The sequence below is a fragment of the Procambarus clarkii genome, chromosome 94 (genome assembly GCF_040958095.1).
Source record: "Procambarus clarkii isolate CNS0578487 chromosome 94, FALCON_Pclarkii_2.0, whole genome shotgun sequence".
Taxonomy (NCBI): Eukaryota; Metazoa; Arthropoda; class Malacostraca; order Decapoda; family Cambaridae; genus Procambarus; species Procambarus clarkii.
In genome coordinates this window covers 5,221,246-5,237,483 of record NC_091243.1, presented here as the reverse complement: position 1 = coordinate 5,237,483, position 16,238 = coordinate 5,221,246, and the positions used below count along the sequence as shown (strand labels likewise).

General features: G+C 48.6%; 1 protein-coding gene across 4 annotated transcripts in view; it reads right to left on the bottom strand.

The window, feature by feature from the left end:
• The window catches only part of brun (trafficking protein particle complex subunit brun), a 125,652-nt gene that overhangs the window by 49,453 nt on the left and 59,961 nt on the right, over window positions 1-16,238 (bottom strand). The window lies entirely within an intron of this gene.

Below are 16,238 nucleotides of genomic sequence, written 5' to 3'. Positions count from 1 at the left end.
TCTGCTGACCGCCATTCCAGTCAAGAGAACACATTCACAAGGGCCGTGACGAGGATTCGAACCTGCGTCCAAGAGCATCCCAGATGCAGTCTCAAGAGATGATAGTAACGTGAAGCGAGCCTGGGCCAAGGCCACCCACCTGGTGAGCTCTTCTCATTACGTGTAGTCGCACTTGTGGAGAGTAATGCCCACGACATGTTAACAGCTGCCACCATGCCAGTGATCACGGCCAATTAGCCGAGCGCGTAAAAGAGAAGGATGAAGTATTCTCCGTGACCTTTGTGCTGCCCAAGAAGAAAATAATGACGCGAGTGTTAGACACAGATGTAGGCACCCTGGACACCTGCCCCTCTCAGGTCAACTGTGAGCAGTGGCACATGTCAGTGCTGGCCGGGCCCTACACCGTGCTGGTCGAGCCCTTGTCCGTGCTTTTTTTTTTTTTTTTCCTACCACAGACGTGGCCACACATTTACAATGCTAACCAGCATATATACATTTTCTTCTGTCCTCCATGGACAGGGTTAGAGAAGTGTTTAACATATAGTTCAAGGGTTTATTGAACACAACCACAGAAGGTGATTCGGTGCTTTTAAAATGCTAAGCTAACCTACATACGTAAATACATAGATACACGTGCTGGCCGGGCCCTACACCGTGCTGGCCGGGGCCTCCACCATGCTGGCCGGGGCCTCCACCATGCTGGCCGGGGCCTCCACCATGCTGGCCGGGGCCTCCACCATGCTGGCCGGGGCCTCCACCATGCTGGCCGGGGCCTCCACCATGCTGGCCGGGGCCTCCACCATGCTGGCCGGGGCCTCCACCATGCTGGCCGGGGCCTCCACCATGCTGGCCGGGGCCTCCACCATATTCACACTGGACAACTGCGACCATACAAGAGTAGCTGGTCCAAACACCTTTATCCATGGCTAGTTGACCAACTATATTCTTATATAACTTAGGAGGGTTTCCACAGCCTGGCTTCTCTCAGTCGTGTCGGAGGCCGCCAGCATGACGGGTAACACCTCCCCCCACACATGCACGCCTCTAGCAATTTCTCTTTTTTAAGAAACTGAGAATGACAAGAGTTTTCAACAAAATAATTTTCACAGACTGGCACAGAAATTGTAATATTTGTGTCACATTAAAGGGGTAACTAAAATAGGTATACATAGTTTAGAACCGTTGTTTAAGTTGCAACGTTTTTTTTACTGCATGTAACGTGTTGGATGCAAGAGGCAGAGTGTGTGTCCACGCCGGGGCCCGTTATGCGAGACGTGAGTGGCGCCAAATATGCCTGCATCACCACCGACGGTCACGCTGGTGAGCCACGCACTCTACGCCCCCCCCCCCAGATACTGGTCTCACACTCACACTCACTCACTCACACACACACACACACACACACACCCACACACCCACACCCACACCCACACCCACACCCACACCCACACCCCCACACACACCCACACACACCCACACACACCCACACACACCCACACACACCCACACACACCCACACACACCCACACACACCCACACACACCCACACACACCCACACACACCCACACACACCCACACACACCCACACACACCCACACACACCCACACACACCCACACACACCCACACACACCCACACACACCCACACACACCCACACACACCCACACACCCACCCACCCAAGTGCCTGGTGGCCCTGGGCCTATCACCGTGGCCGGCCAGCGAGTGAGTTTTTTGTTGCTGGCAGTGTGTGAGTGCATGTCGTGAACAGCTCTGCCCACCCGCACCTTGCCATGCACGCTCACTAGGGTTGCCTGTGTCTTATAAGGGTGCTGGTATCACTCCCCCTAAGAGCAGTATCCTCCCCCGCGATAGCAGTCACACAGTAGCCACTGACAGTTTAAATGCGAGCACAGTACGCACTATATATCCTTTCACGACCAAAGATCACATTCAATCTAAAAAATTCTACCACTTACGGGCTATTTATGCCCGTCGATTGATTGATTGATGAAGATTAAGCCACCCAAAAGGTGGCACGGGGATGAATAGCCCGTAAGTGGTGGCCCTTTTGAGCCATTACCAGTATCATTAGCTGATACTGGAGATCTGTGGAGGTGCGACTGCACTCTACGGAGAGGTCGTGACCTCTCTAACAACGTCACAAAAATACGTACTAAATTGTCCGAATCTATCCTAACAGAGGACTCACAACCCGTCAATTTTGCGAGCCGCCGATTTATATTATGCATCGTCATATTTTGATGGTTGGGATTCGAACGTTGTAATGCGATGTACTATCCGAGAGGACAGGTTGAACCGACTTGCCACACTACACATCTGTCACTGTTATCCAAGAACCCTTAGCTATCACACTGACTCATGGCTCCTGAACTACCTCAAGCCCTACACGTCATCTTGGAGTTACCTGGGAATGTTTCCGGGGCTTTAGCGTCCTCGCGGCCCGGTCGTCAACCAGGCCTCCTCGTTGCTGGACTGGTCAACGAGGCTGTTTGACGCGGCTGCTCGCCGCCTGACGTATGAATCACAGCCTGGCTCATCAGGTATCCTTTGGAGGTGCTTATCCAGTTCTTAAACTCGTCGCTACCAGTTTAAACCTAACAGGAGTTACGAGAGCTGGGTGGAGGAGGAGACCTGGGTGGAGGAGGAGACCTGGGTGGAGGAGGAGACCTGGGTGGAGGAGGAGACCTGGGTGGAGGACAGGATTGTGGCTCAGCTCCTGGGTGAGCCTGACGTGTGTACCTCATCCTCCAGATGGTACTTCAACACCAGCCGTCACGGCACCGATACAGGGAACCCATAGCACTTGTTGGATCACTGGCACAAGAACATGCCAGACCAGGCGGCGCAACAAGGGAAGAGGTCCATCGCCCTCCACTTGGTGTGATTGAGGCCCTTCCTGCCGGCCAGGCACCACCACCACCACCACCTGCCGAGGCCAGCTGTGCCGCAACACCACACACACCAACACCCCCACACGACCCAGCCCGGCCTCTCCAGTAGTGTCCAAGTAGATGTCATGTTATAGATTCAGCTACACGGAACAAGTTCCAAGTAGCACGGGCTATGGTGAGCCCGTATCAACAGGTGCTGCAGGATGAAGCTCCTCTACCTCACCTCAGCAGTGCCAGTCGTCTCACCCAGCTAATGTCTTATCTTCTACCAGCTCTTCCTCTAGTCCACGCCAATAGCATACTACCCGTAGGCAAAAAAAACTTTCAATATTTTCCATCGCCGCCTAACGGATGGGTTTGGGGTACATGGCAGGAAAAACTATATGTAACCTGCATAGCTATGCAGGTTACTATATTATTACATATAGTTCTTCAAACTATATGTAATAATAATAATAATAAACTAACCCTTACACCCCCCTGTAACTCGTGTGTAGAGGTTTGTTCCGCCCATAAAATGTATTAAATTCCCGTGATGATTATATACGGTATTTTATATTTAATCGATCCTGCCTCTTCTAAGCACGGCGAATTGCATTCTTCTGGATATTTATTGTGTTCCTTGGGATGGCCTTCTACACCAAGCGGCACGTGCCCGAGGGCGCTCTTGTCATGCCTTGTACACCATTCTCACCGCCGCCTACACCTTCCTAAATGCTGTTATATTTGCTAGTTTCACTTATGTTGCTGTTATCAGATTTAGGTGAGTCCCTGGTGCTAGGCCTGGTTGAGCAGCGGGCCAACCAGGAGGCTTGGTCGGAGACCGGGCAGCGGGGCTGTTGGTCCCCGGAAGCTACACAAGGTAAGCTAGGGATTATGCATTTTTTTCCGTTCAATGGATCATCTTGCTTTCATCACAATTCGCATTACCGTGCATTTATCTGAATTGAAATCTAGTAGCCATTTTTCCAAACCCAAAATATATCAATTAGCCTATAAATAGTTTCTCTGGTCACCATTCCTCCCCTCCGTCCCATCCCAAATCCTTATCCTGACCCCTTGCAAGTGCCACATTGTCGTAATGGCTTGGTGCTTTCCCCCTGATAATTCCCTTCCCATCCTGAAAATGTATCCAGGACGTCATGCACTCTCCATAAAGTCTGCATTGTTTACAAACACCGATACCAATGTACCAGCTTCCCCCATTTAGGTAATTTACGTATACCAGAAATGATGCGGCCATGTACCAGGCTGTGATACTTCCTCGTCTGGTACAAGTGTCAGTCTGTACTCTGTGATCTCGCCTCTCAAGGTTTATTTCTCCTTTGTTGAGACACTGGCAGCCACTTCGGTATTTATCTCAATTTTTCCTTCCGTATAATCATTCTAGGTTTTCACGTACGACATTCTTATCTTTCTGAGAGGTACATGTTTTGTGTTTTTTTATACTTGTGTATTTAATACATGTAAATCACGACAATTAACACGATGAAATATCCTTCTGAAGATGTATTATTAAATACGAAAGTACACAAGGAAATTCCTGCTTCAATCCTTCCTTCGTGGTCTGAGACTACCGTATTTAATACATGTATGCCTTAATTAAGTTGGTCTACAAAAGGAAACCATTGAGTGACACTGGCAGAGCTCTAGCCTGTCTCCTCTCTTGAATACCAGCACAACCTTTGTTCCTGCCATGCCTTTGGCACCTCCACTTTGTCTATTCGCACCTGTCCAGTGTCACGGCAGTCGATAAAATCTTATTAGTGGGGCGTGGAGAGAGGGGGGGTAGAGATGGGGGTTGGGGTAGAGATGGGGGGGTCGGGGGAGAGATGGGGGAGGTTGAGGGAGAGATGGGGAGGTTGAGGGAGAGATGGGAGGGTTGAGGGAGAGATGGGGGGGTTGAGGGAGAGATGGGGGGGTTGAGGGAGAGATGGGGGGGTTGAGGGAGAGATGGGGGGGGGGGAGGGAGGTAGGGGGCGGTTCAATTGAGCCAGCATGACTTTCATTTGAGCTTGTTGTGAGGTGAATTTGAGATGAGGGGAAGGCGAGAGCTTAATGAGTAGGACGTGAGGGGAAGTAATATATCTGGGATTTTCACACCCAGCCCTAGTCACCTGCGGGTAAATGACTCAGCTATGTAAGAAATCTCTCAGCAAAGTAGGAGTTGCTCGTCCCCCCCCCCCTCCTCCTCCTCTCCCTCTTTCCCCCCAAGGTACCTTCATCAGAAGGGTTATCTTGAGATGTTGAGGTTATTTGAGATTTCGAGGCTTTAGTGTCCCCGCGGCCCGGTCCTCGACCAGGCCTCCACCCCCAGGAAGCAGCCCGTGACAGCTGACTAACACCCAGGTACCTATTTTACTGCTAGGTAACAGGGGCATAGGGTGAAAGAAACTCTACCCATTGTTTCTCGCCGGCGCCCGGGATCGAACCCGGGACCACAGGATCACAAGTCCAGTGTGCTGTCCGCTCGGCCGACCGGCTCCCACTATACACATTCCAGTATACACATTCTGGGAAGGATTTGATAAGGTCAATCCAAAAAGATCCTGCAATGCCAGGAAAATTGAAAGAAAAAAAGTTCAGAAAACCTCAGCCAAGACATATCTTGCATTAAGGGCGCCTCAGGACAACAATTGTACCAAGGAAGAACAAGTATACCTGGAGCATACTTTGAGAGTGTTCTGAGAGTGCTTATACTCCCTGAGCCCGGCACGACTTGTCATAACTTGGTCCAAACAGGCTGTGTTGCTTGGAGCAGCCTGCTTGCATGCATATCCACTACAGCCTGGTGGATCCGGCACTTCTTGCATGAAGACTAAAAAAAACTTGCAAGTACAAACCTGCAAAAAAAAAAAAAAAAAGACGGGAGGACGAGCAATCCTACTGTGTTGAGAGATTTCTTACAACAGAGGAGTCATTTACCGGCAGGTGATTTGGGCTCGTGTAAAAATCCCGGCTATATTACTTCTTGTAAATACAACAAACTTGAGAACAAATACGGTGTGAAGTGAAAAACAATTTAAACTTTTGTCTTAGAGACATTACAAGTAAATAACAGCTGTGACCTGACTATCTTCGCAAACAATAGAGCTTAACAACTACCGGAACGAGGGCCACCTTGTGAGCAACTTAACCATCGAAGAGATCCAAAGAACACTGCGAGACTTGAAGAAGAAGACACCACCAGGCATAGCAAAATAAACACACTGGTACTGACAAAGCTACCAGTATACACGGTGACGGCAGCTCTGGCCTCCCAACTATTCTCCGCATACTTTACAAAGGTCACTACCAGATTAACCAAGAGTCCAGGTAAAACCAAATATACACGACAGATTACACAACCATGTTGACCAGACCACACACTAGAAGTTGAAGGGACGACGACGTTTCGGTCCGTCCTGGACCATTCTCAAGTCGATTGTCACAATCGACTTGAGAATGGTCCAGGACGGACTGAAAAGTCGTCGTCCCTTCAACTTCTAGTGTGTGGTCTGGTCAACATACTTCAGCCACGTTATTGTGACTCATCGCCTGCATTACAGAACCATTTTCCCGCTCCAGGTACTAGGTCAAGTACTGGTATCAGGAAAAATAATAAATCACCCAGTGGTGTAGTATATGGAAGAGGAGTACTTAGATAGCCCGGACCAACCGGGCTGTGGTGGGTATGTGGACCTGCGGGCCGCTCCAAGCAACAGCCTGGTGGACCAAACTCTCACAAGTCAAGCCTGGTTACCTGGTTGATGGGGTTCTGGGAGTTCTTCTACTCCCTAAGCTCGGTCCGGGGCCAGACTTGACTTGTGAGAGTTTGGTCCACCAGGCTGTTGCTTGGAGCCTGGCCTCGGGCCGGGCTTGGGGAGTAGAACAACTCCCAGAACCCCATCAACCAGGAGGCCAAAAATAAAGAGTCAGAGCCCTCTGCGAGAGCCACCATTGCCCTGATCTTACCAGCTCATCAGCAGCGCCTTCACGAGAACAGAACACTGCAACATTGGGCTCAGAGACCAATAATACCTTTGACACAACCTGTCACACCAATCTAACCACACAAGGTATCACAGTTAAAACTCTCGCAGGTGTTCATGGCTCTACGAGTCTATGCGGCCTCATAAACATGGCAGACGTGACAGCACCCAGAGTCTGCTGGTGCAGACTACTGATCACATGTCTCTAAGACTAGCCATCCTGGGTGGTCGTGGTGATTTTGTATTATCTACCCATCTGGAAGGGAAGGGAACTATTATGGGGAAAGCGACAAGCCATTACGATTATATAGCACTGGGAAGGGATAAGAATTTGGGATGAGACGGGGGAGGAAAGGAATGGTCCCTTAACCTCTTGGACGATCGGGGATTGAATGTCAATCTGCAGAAAGCGAGACCGTCACTCTACCGTCCAACATAAGTTAGCATCACGAAGCTAGTTCTTGACACACTGTGCTCTCCTTCATATAATCTAGGGCAGCTGCACAAACACACACGTACTTATGTGTTAAAATAATACACCAACACCAACATCATCATGTACGGAGTTGACCTTCTTCCAATCTCCCACATACCAACATTCAAGCATGGAGAACACCCCATGGTTGGTCCTGTAACACTGTAAAAGTGTTTGGTTTAGGTTAATACATACATAGAGTACATGAGTCACAGACAAGGATCGGAGAGGCGCCAGTTGTCTGCCTGAGATCTCACACCTCTAACCGTTAACGACCCCAAGTGACCTGAGGTCAGATCATGAGAATTTCACCTTGCTTCCGCTAAGCGTATAATTGGAGCCGGGTAGCCTTCAAACATGCCGACGTTTAAGGAGTGGCTTGGTAGTGCCGGAGGCTATCTACTTGTGGGCGGAGTTAGCTACTAGGTTCCCCAATATAAACTCGGAGAGCTATCGAGCATGAAGCAATAGGAGACCGGCCAGCGGAGCAGAGCAGAGGCCAGCCGTCGAGATAGGCCGTCACCAGACGGGGGGTGACGCTGCCTGAAAATTGCAGACCCCCCCCCCCTCTCTATTCAACTTAGACTCAGTCCTCGGTGAGTTGAGCAGTAAGGTGACTTGGTCGTGTTTACATATGTTGTGTGATGATCAGGGGCAGTCAAGTTGTAGGGTTCTCGAATTCTTGGATGATGACTCACTTTGCATATTAAACTGGAACATTTTAATTGAATTGCTAAATTATGATACTTCATGTGAAATATAATTATGAATTTATTATTTAAATTGTGTTTAACTTTGTTCCCTAGAGCCTTGAGTTGAGGATTTGAGAAAGCCTCTGTGGTTACTGGGTTCATGATATAAATGAGTACATGTTTGGAGTTGATACATGGTACAGAGGGAACATACTAATAATGAACTCATGATAACATCCTTTGAGAATTTTGTGATACAGGCAAGTTCCATTCCTTGTCTTGTATGTAATGATCATGAATGGATGGTGGCAGCATTTCGTCTTCTACTATTTACTCTTCTACTATCTACTCTTCTACTTCTACCTATCTACACCTCTCCCTCCACCACTCTCTAAACTCTCACTTTCAACTAATGACCCTCCTCGCCCCTCCCACCTCTACCTCTCTCACCCCAAACCCTCACCAATTACTTCACTATTCTTTTCTTTCCTTTCGTTTTCTCTTATACGTTTGTGGCTATGATTCTGTATTCTAGAGTTCTCTCTAGAGTTTCGGGTAGCTGATCAAGTGACGACGCCTTGTAGTCTTAGCATCTAGGTAGTCAAATACCTAGGTTACAAGGTGTTGAACGAGAGAGGTTGCCTTAGGAACTCTGGAGGTGCTCTAGAATAGTTAGCTAACTGGGGACGGGATAATGGACTAGAGAGAGCTGTTTCCCCCGGCCTCGTTAGTTAACTGGGGGGTGGAATAATGGACAAGATAGAGCCATTTCCCCCACCCCCCGTTACAGTCCGGCACTCCAAGGAGTGCCGGACCAACCGGGCTGTGGTGGGTATGCGGGCCGCTCCAAGCAACAGCCTGGTGGACCAAACTCTCACAAGTCGAGCCTGGCCTCGGGCCGGGCTTGGGGAGTAGAAGAACTCCCAGAACCCCATCAACCAGGTATCAACCAGGTAACCCCACATACTAAACGCGGACGCCACGGGTAATCCGATTGATGACTGAAGAAGATAAAGCCACCCAAGAGGAGGCACGGGCATGAATAGCCCGTAACGGGTAATCCGTTACCCAGGACAATATCAAATAAGATCTTTTCTTATATTGCAGATGTTGGAGGCGACATGTCCACAAGGTAGGTTCCACAAGTCATCACAGCCAGGATGATCCGGCACTTCCTGTATGAACCTGTACAATTTTCTTTCGAAAACATTTGTTCTGGGAATATTCCTTCCATTTACTGGAATAAAAGCCTAGTAACAGCACACCATCGACAATGTACATGCATACATGTCATTATTTATACAGAGCTCAGCCCTAGATAAAACGGGGTCCCTGCTCTCTGAGGTGACTGTGGACACGCACGGAGGGGCCACCAGGGCAGGGTCAGTACGCAATTAATTAGGTACGGACGGAAGTTGGTAGGGGGCCGGCAGACGGGGCCAGGGAAGGTCAGGGGGGGGGGGGCCAGCAGACGGGGTCAGGGAAGGTCGGGGGCCAGCAGACGGGGTCAGGGAAGGTCAGGGGGGCAGGGAAGGTCAGGGGGGCCAGGGAAGGTCAGGGGGGGGCCAGGGAAGGTCAGGGGGGGCCAGGGAAGGTCGGGGGGGGGCCGGCAGACGGGGTCAGAGGGGCCGGCAGACGGGGCCAGGGAAGGTCAGGGGGTCGGCAGACGGGGCCAGTGAAGGTCAGGTTAGGTCAGGGGGGGGCCGGCAGACGGGGTCAGGGGGCCGGCAGACGGGGCCAGGGCAGGTCAGGGGGCCGGCAGACGGGGCTAGGGAAGGTCAAGTTAGGTCAGGGGGCCGGCAGACGGGGCTAGGGAAGGTCAGGTTAGGTCAGGGGGCCGGCAGACGGGGTCAGGGGGGCCGGCAGACGGGGTCAGGGAAGGTCAGGGGGCCGGCAGACGGGGCCAGGGAAGGTCAGGGGGGCCGGCAGACGGGGCCAGGGAAGGTCAGGGGGCCGGCAGACGGGGCCAGGGAGGGTCAGGGGGCCGGCAGACTGGGCCAGGGAAGGTCAGGGGGCCGGTAGGGAGGTACATAAAGGAGGCAGGGAACCATGTAGGTGGGGTGGGGAGTGACCTTGATATCATGCCGTGTACGCAGGTTAGCCAGGTTGATACCATGCCTCCACCACCCCGCCCCTAGCTGCACCCATCCGCCAGCTCACAATGCACCAGGACGCCATCATACCGCCACCTGTGCTCTCTTAACTCAATTGTAATCGGCGAGATCCGCTAGCACGGTCGAACATCAGCCCCCGAACTCTACCTCCTGGTCAATTAATGCACAGACTCGTCCCATCCTAAATCCTTATCCTCGTATCCCTTCCAAGTGCTATATAGTCATAATGGCTTAGCAATTTCTCCTAAATTACCTTATCTCGTTCCTTAAATTCTTCGCGTTCTCCCTATCGAAGGTCATTATTTAATTCTCCTTGACAATAAACTTTCATGTTGCCCAAGATTTATCTGTTCCATATTTCCTTTCTCATTTCGCAGTTTCAAAAAAGTTTCAATGCGACAGTTATTTCAGGTGAGTTCTAAGGAGGCGCTCTACATGGGTTCCTGCAGAGGAGGCAGACGCGCCACCCAGAGGTAACCTCAGAGGGGAAGTTACCTCTAACCTGTCAAGAGGGAGGGCGGTGTACATACCCCTCAGCGCAGATCTTATTTACGAGGTATGGGAAAGAGCAAAGATAAGCCAATGAGAGAACAAAGACAAGAAGAGCCATCAGCGAGACGGCATCCTCGGGAGGCAGGAACGAAAAAGAAATAACATTAGCTGATAGATAAGAATAACAATATAATCGCCCCCTTAACTCGTAGCATCATGCAGTCAAGCCCATCACGACGCTGTCATCGTCAAAACAGACGTCAGGAAATTATAAGTTGCCAGTTCGTCATCATACTTCCAGAGCCGAGGACCTGGAAGTCACTAGACCTGAGGATGCTTGAAGGATCACCAACTAGTAAAGACAATCACACCATAGCCAAGCAAATATTCCATCAGCCAGAAAAATGATAGGATGAATTGCGAGAGCTTTTAAATCCAGGGATCCCATCACAATGGTTGTACTATACAAATCACTTGTGTTGTCCCGTCTTGAGTACTGCTCAGTACTCACTCTTCCCTTCAGAGCAAGAGAGTGCTGAAATAGAGGGAATAATGAGAACATAAATGCCATACATAGACGCGATAAAGCACAAATTATTGGGATCGTCTCAAAGCTCTCCAAATGTACTCTCTAGAAAGGAGACGAGAGAGATACCAAATAATATACACATGGAAAATACTGGAAGGTCAGGTCCCAAATCTACACAGTAAAATAACATACTGGAGTGAACGATATGGAAGTAAATGCAGAATAGAACCAGTGATGAGCAGGGGTGCCATAGGCACAATCAGAGAACACTGTATAAACATCAGAGGTCCACGCTTGTTCAACATCCTCCCAGCGCGTACAAGAAATATTGCCGGAACAACTGTGGACATCTTCAAGAGAAAACTAGACTTTTCTAAAAGTAGTTCCGGACCAACCGGGCTGTGGTGGGTATGTGGGCCTGTAGGCCGCTCCAAGCAACAGCCTGGTGGAGCAAACTCTCACAAATCAAGCCTTGTCTCGGGCCGGGCTTGGGGAGTAGAACTCCCAGAACCCCATCAACCAGGTCAACACACAGCTAAAAACATTCTATTAAATTAAAAAAATAAATATGAAACCATGTAGCCTTTGTACCAGTTTTGGGCAGTTCCTAAAGACAAATAAGATTCTTATACTGATAATACCACACACATGCTTTCCATCCATTAGTGTTATCTGAAAACATGTCAACACACCCTTAAAACACGATCACAATACCGATAAACGCGCGAAATATGTGAGAATCCATGAACCAAGATACCTTATCTTGATAGCCACACAAACATGATGATTATGATGATAAAAACTGTCCCGTCCCGTCAAAAAGGGGAACTACTTTTCAGCACAGCACAGTGAACGGGACAATTATCTTTGAGCCTTCATCCTACACTTCTCCTTCCATCCTGCTAACTCTCCTTAATATAACTCCTATTGTCAAGCATGCACTGTCGAGTGTACCCACGTCAGTGGAGTCTGGGTGTCCACGACACACTCGAGGAACCACACCACATAGTAGGGGAAGGCAAGAGGCATGAGACACCACCTGTAAGACACACAAAGGGAGATACAATAAGAGGGACACACCACAGGAAATGATGGACTTCAACGAGGAATGTTAGAGGCAGCTGCCAAAGCTGTTCCTCTAAAGCCGAAGGCATAAGATGACTCCATAGTTTAACCATAAATATAAGAAAGCAGGGCGCATAAGCCCGAAGGCATACACACACCTACAAGAACAAACGAAGAGCAGAGAGGGGGTGTTACCACAGAGCCAGGAATGAGGACCTCAGAAAACGGAAGCAGAAATAATTTGAAAATGACATTGCCGCCAAAGCAAAGTTGCTTCATAGTCACATCACACGGAAAACAAGTTAGGGAAAAAAGTAATAATAATTAGGATAGAAGAGGATTTCTTCACCGAGAATGAGAGCAGTGCGTGAAGAACTCAACAGGTTCGAGGTCTTCACAATGGAGTTACAGGCCCGCTCCTGTGCCAGGTAAGTCCACTACGGGCTCACCATAGCCCGTGCTACTTGGAACTTTTTGTTCCCAGTAGCTGAATCTTAAACAACAACTTCACAATGAGGTGAGGTGGTGTTCCTGAGCTTAGGCACACCGGTCGGCCGAGCGGACAGCACGCTGGACTTGTGATCCTGTTGTAAAACGGGGAGGGTGTTCGAGAACACCCTCCCAGTGTTACACTGTGGTCCTGGGTTCGATCCCAGGCGCCGGCGAGAAACAATGGGCAGAGTTTCTTTTACCCTATGCCCCTGTTACCTAGCAGTAAAATAGGTACCTGGGTGTTAGTCAGCTGTCACGGGCTGCTTCCTGGGGGTGGAGGCCTGGTCGAGGACCGGGTCGCGGGGACACTAAAAAGACCCGAAATCGTCAAGATAACCCCATCCTCCTGTTTTGATAGTACCTCTTGTAACTATGTGGTCGATCGTACCAATAGGTAGTAATGGAGCCCCAATAAGCCACTTTTTATATATACTACATGTTAATAGTCCTGAAAAAATAAAGCTATAAAACTAATTTAAATATTCCTAGGTCTAGAATAGCACACACACACACACATACTACTGTATAGGAGGCCTAGGATGGTTAGGTCATATTTAGTAACAAATACAAACACACACAGAAATCACATTTGCGTGATGCATCAAATGAACGTACAGTACTGCACGTGTATTAAGGCAGCGTCTGGGATGCTCTCGGACGCAGGTTCGAATCCCCGTCACGGCCCTTGTGGATTTGTTCATAAATACAAAAAAAAAAAAACTTCAGCATTTGTCCAACTTCAATACTATTACATTCTACTTTCTGGTTGTCCATCACGACATATTTGTACCTTCGACCACATGGTTACCACAAGAACAGTACTGCACGTGTATTCTATGAGGATGGGGTGACTATCTCTGCCATCTATACACCAATATATAGGGTTACGAGGCAGGAACCAAGAGCCGCAGCTCATACCCCACCAACAGCAGTAGGTGAGTACGGGAGGAGTGGGACGGTGGGCCGTACAGGTGTCCCGGGCGTGCAAGGTGTGCACGGGATAATACCAGGCCACCAACCTGGTGGGTATGTGGTGGGTATGTGGGCCTGCGGGCCGCTCCAAGCAACAGCCTGGTGGACCAAACTCTCACAAGTCGAGCCTGGCCTCGGGCCGGGCTTGGGGAGTAGAAGAACTCCCAGAACCCCATCAACCAAGTATCAACCAGGTATCAACCAGGTATCAACCAAGTATCAACCAGGTATCAACCAGGTATCAACCAGGTATCAACCAGGTATCAACCAGGTATCAACCAGGTATCAACCAGGTATCAACCAGGTATCAAACAGGTATCAACCAGGTATCAACCAGGTATCAACCAGGTATCAACCAGGTATCAACCAGGTATCAACCAGGCCACCAACCTGGTCACCTCGGCCAAGTTCAACAATGTGGGCCAAGGTCAGCCCTCACCCAACACCCACACTCCTCTACTCAGGAATGTAATATTACAGCAGGTAGGATTGCTTGCTTGTTAATATCACAATATTACACCTGGATGAATTAACAACAACCATTAACATTTGTATCAAACTACTATTGCTGCTCACAATTACAGCCCCGCTCCTGTGGCAGGTAAGTCCACTACGGGCTCACCATAGCCCGTGCTACTTTGAACGTTTTGTTCCCAGTAGCTGACTAAAAACAACAACATGCTGCTGCTGCTGCTGCTGCTGAGTATTTATAATCAGCCACAGTTGTGATGGGGCATGGTAACCACAAATACTTTCATAATGAGAGCGTTACACACTAAGGTTAACATTGTCCTGCAACTCTTATATCTCAGCTGCCTCCTACGTCACATTACCACCACCTGTAATTACCCCCCCCCCCCCCTCACACACACACACACACACACAATAGTACTGGTACTAACGGTAATAGTAACTCCGTTATCTTATATAACTCCATTACTATTAGTACCAGTATTATTAACCCATTACCCTTACTACCAGCATTAAAAATTATAACACGCTACTGAGTACACTCAAGGAAGCCATCACGTGTCTTAACAACATTTGCATTGTCAATCTTATATTTATACATTTATTAACAAATAAAAAATACCTCTGAATACTACCAACATAAATGTGACCAATGCCCTCAATGTCTTACACAGTATAATGTTGATACCTGGTTGATACCTGGTTGATGGGGTTCTGGGAGTTCCTCTACTCCCCAAGCCCGGCCCGAGGCCAGACTCGACTTGTGAAAGTATGGTCCACTAGGCTGTTGCTTGGAGCGGCCCGCAGGCCCACATACCCACTAAAGCAGCAGACCTTCACCACAGGGTAGCTTTACACGTCGGCCTCAAATACTCCCCACAAACACTAATATTATATCCCATAATGCAATGAGAGAGAACAAAATCATAACTATGTGCACTTTTTGGTATTTAATTTTATTGCCATTAAAAAATATCGGGTCTGGCGAATAGTTGAGGAGAAGAGCACGTTCACCGGTGTATGTAAACACTGTGTGGAGGAGCAGCTGGTGTCTGGAGGAGCAGCTGGTGGGTGGAGGAGCAGCTGGTGGTGTGTGTGTGCCCGGCCAGTACACACTGGAGGCCCAGCTGGTGCTGCTTATCTGGCAACCCGTTCTCGCACTTTCGTATAGTCAATATTGACTTATTAAATACGTGCATGTGAGACATACTGATTTATTGTGAATATTTTAGTTTACCTTGAAAAGCTTCATAGAAAACACCGACCTTACCTAACCTTCTTAATATGTTAAGATAAGCATCTTATTCCTTCGTAATTACAATTATTACTTAACCTATTATAGGTATAGGTTAAGTAATAATTGTAATTACGAAGCAATAAGATGTTTATCTTAACATACTAAAGTTAGGTTAGGTAAGGTCGGTGTTTTCTATGAAGCTTTTCAAGGTAAACTAAAATATTCACAATAAATTAGTATGTCACATATGCACTTATTAAATAAGTCAATATTGACTGTAAGAAAGTGCGAGAACGGGTTGTATCTGGAGAGGGTTTTGGAACTTTTTCTACTCCAAGCCCAACCCGGGGCCAGGCTCCAGTTGTGGTAACTTGGTCCAACAGGCTGTTGTTTGGGCTCACACGCCTACATATCCACTACAACTTTGTAATGGTTGTAATGGGGCAGTTAACTGTTCCATTTTAATGGAGCAGTTGAAGGTATGGGTGAATAAGCTCTTTGCACGTTTTGGTATAGTATATAATTGCTTGAATCGCACTTTTGGAGTCACTACAATGTGTATTCCCTAACTGGCGGTAGTGTAACCATTTGATGACCAAACCACGCACTAGAAGAAGGGACGACGACGTTTCGGTCCATCCAGGATCATTCTCAAGTAGATTGTCACAATCGACTTGAGAATGGTCCAGGACGGATCGAAACGTCGTCGTCCCTTCACCTTCTAGTGTGTGGTCTGGTCAACATACTTTAGCCACGTTATTGTGACTTATCCCCAGCATGATGTCATCATATCTGGTGCTTAAATTGTAAACT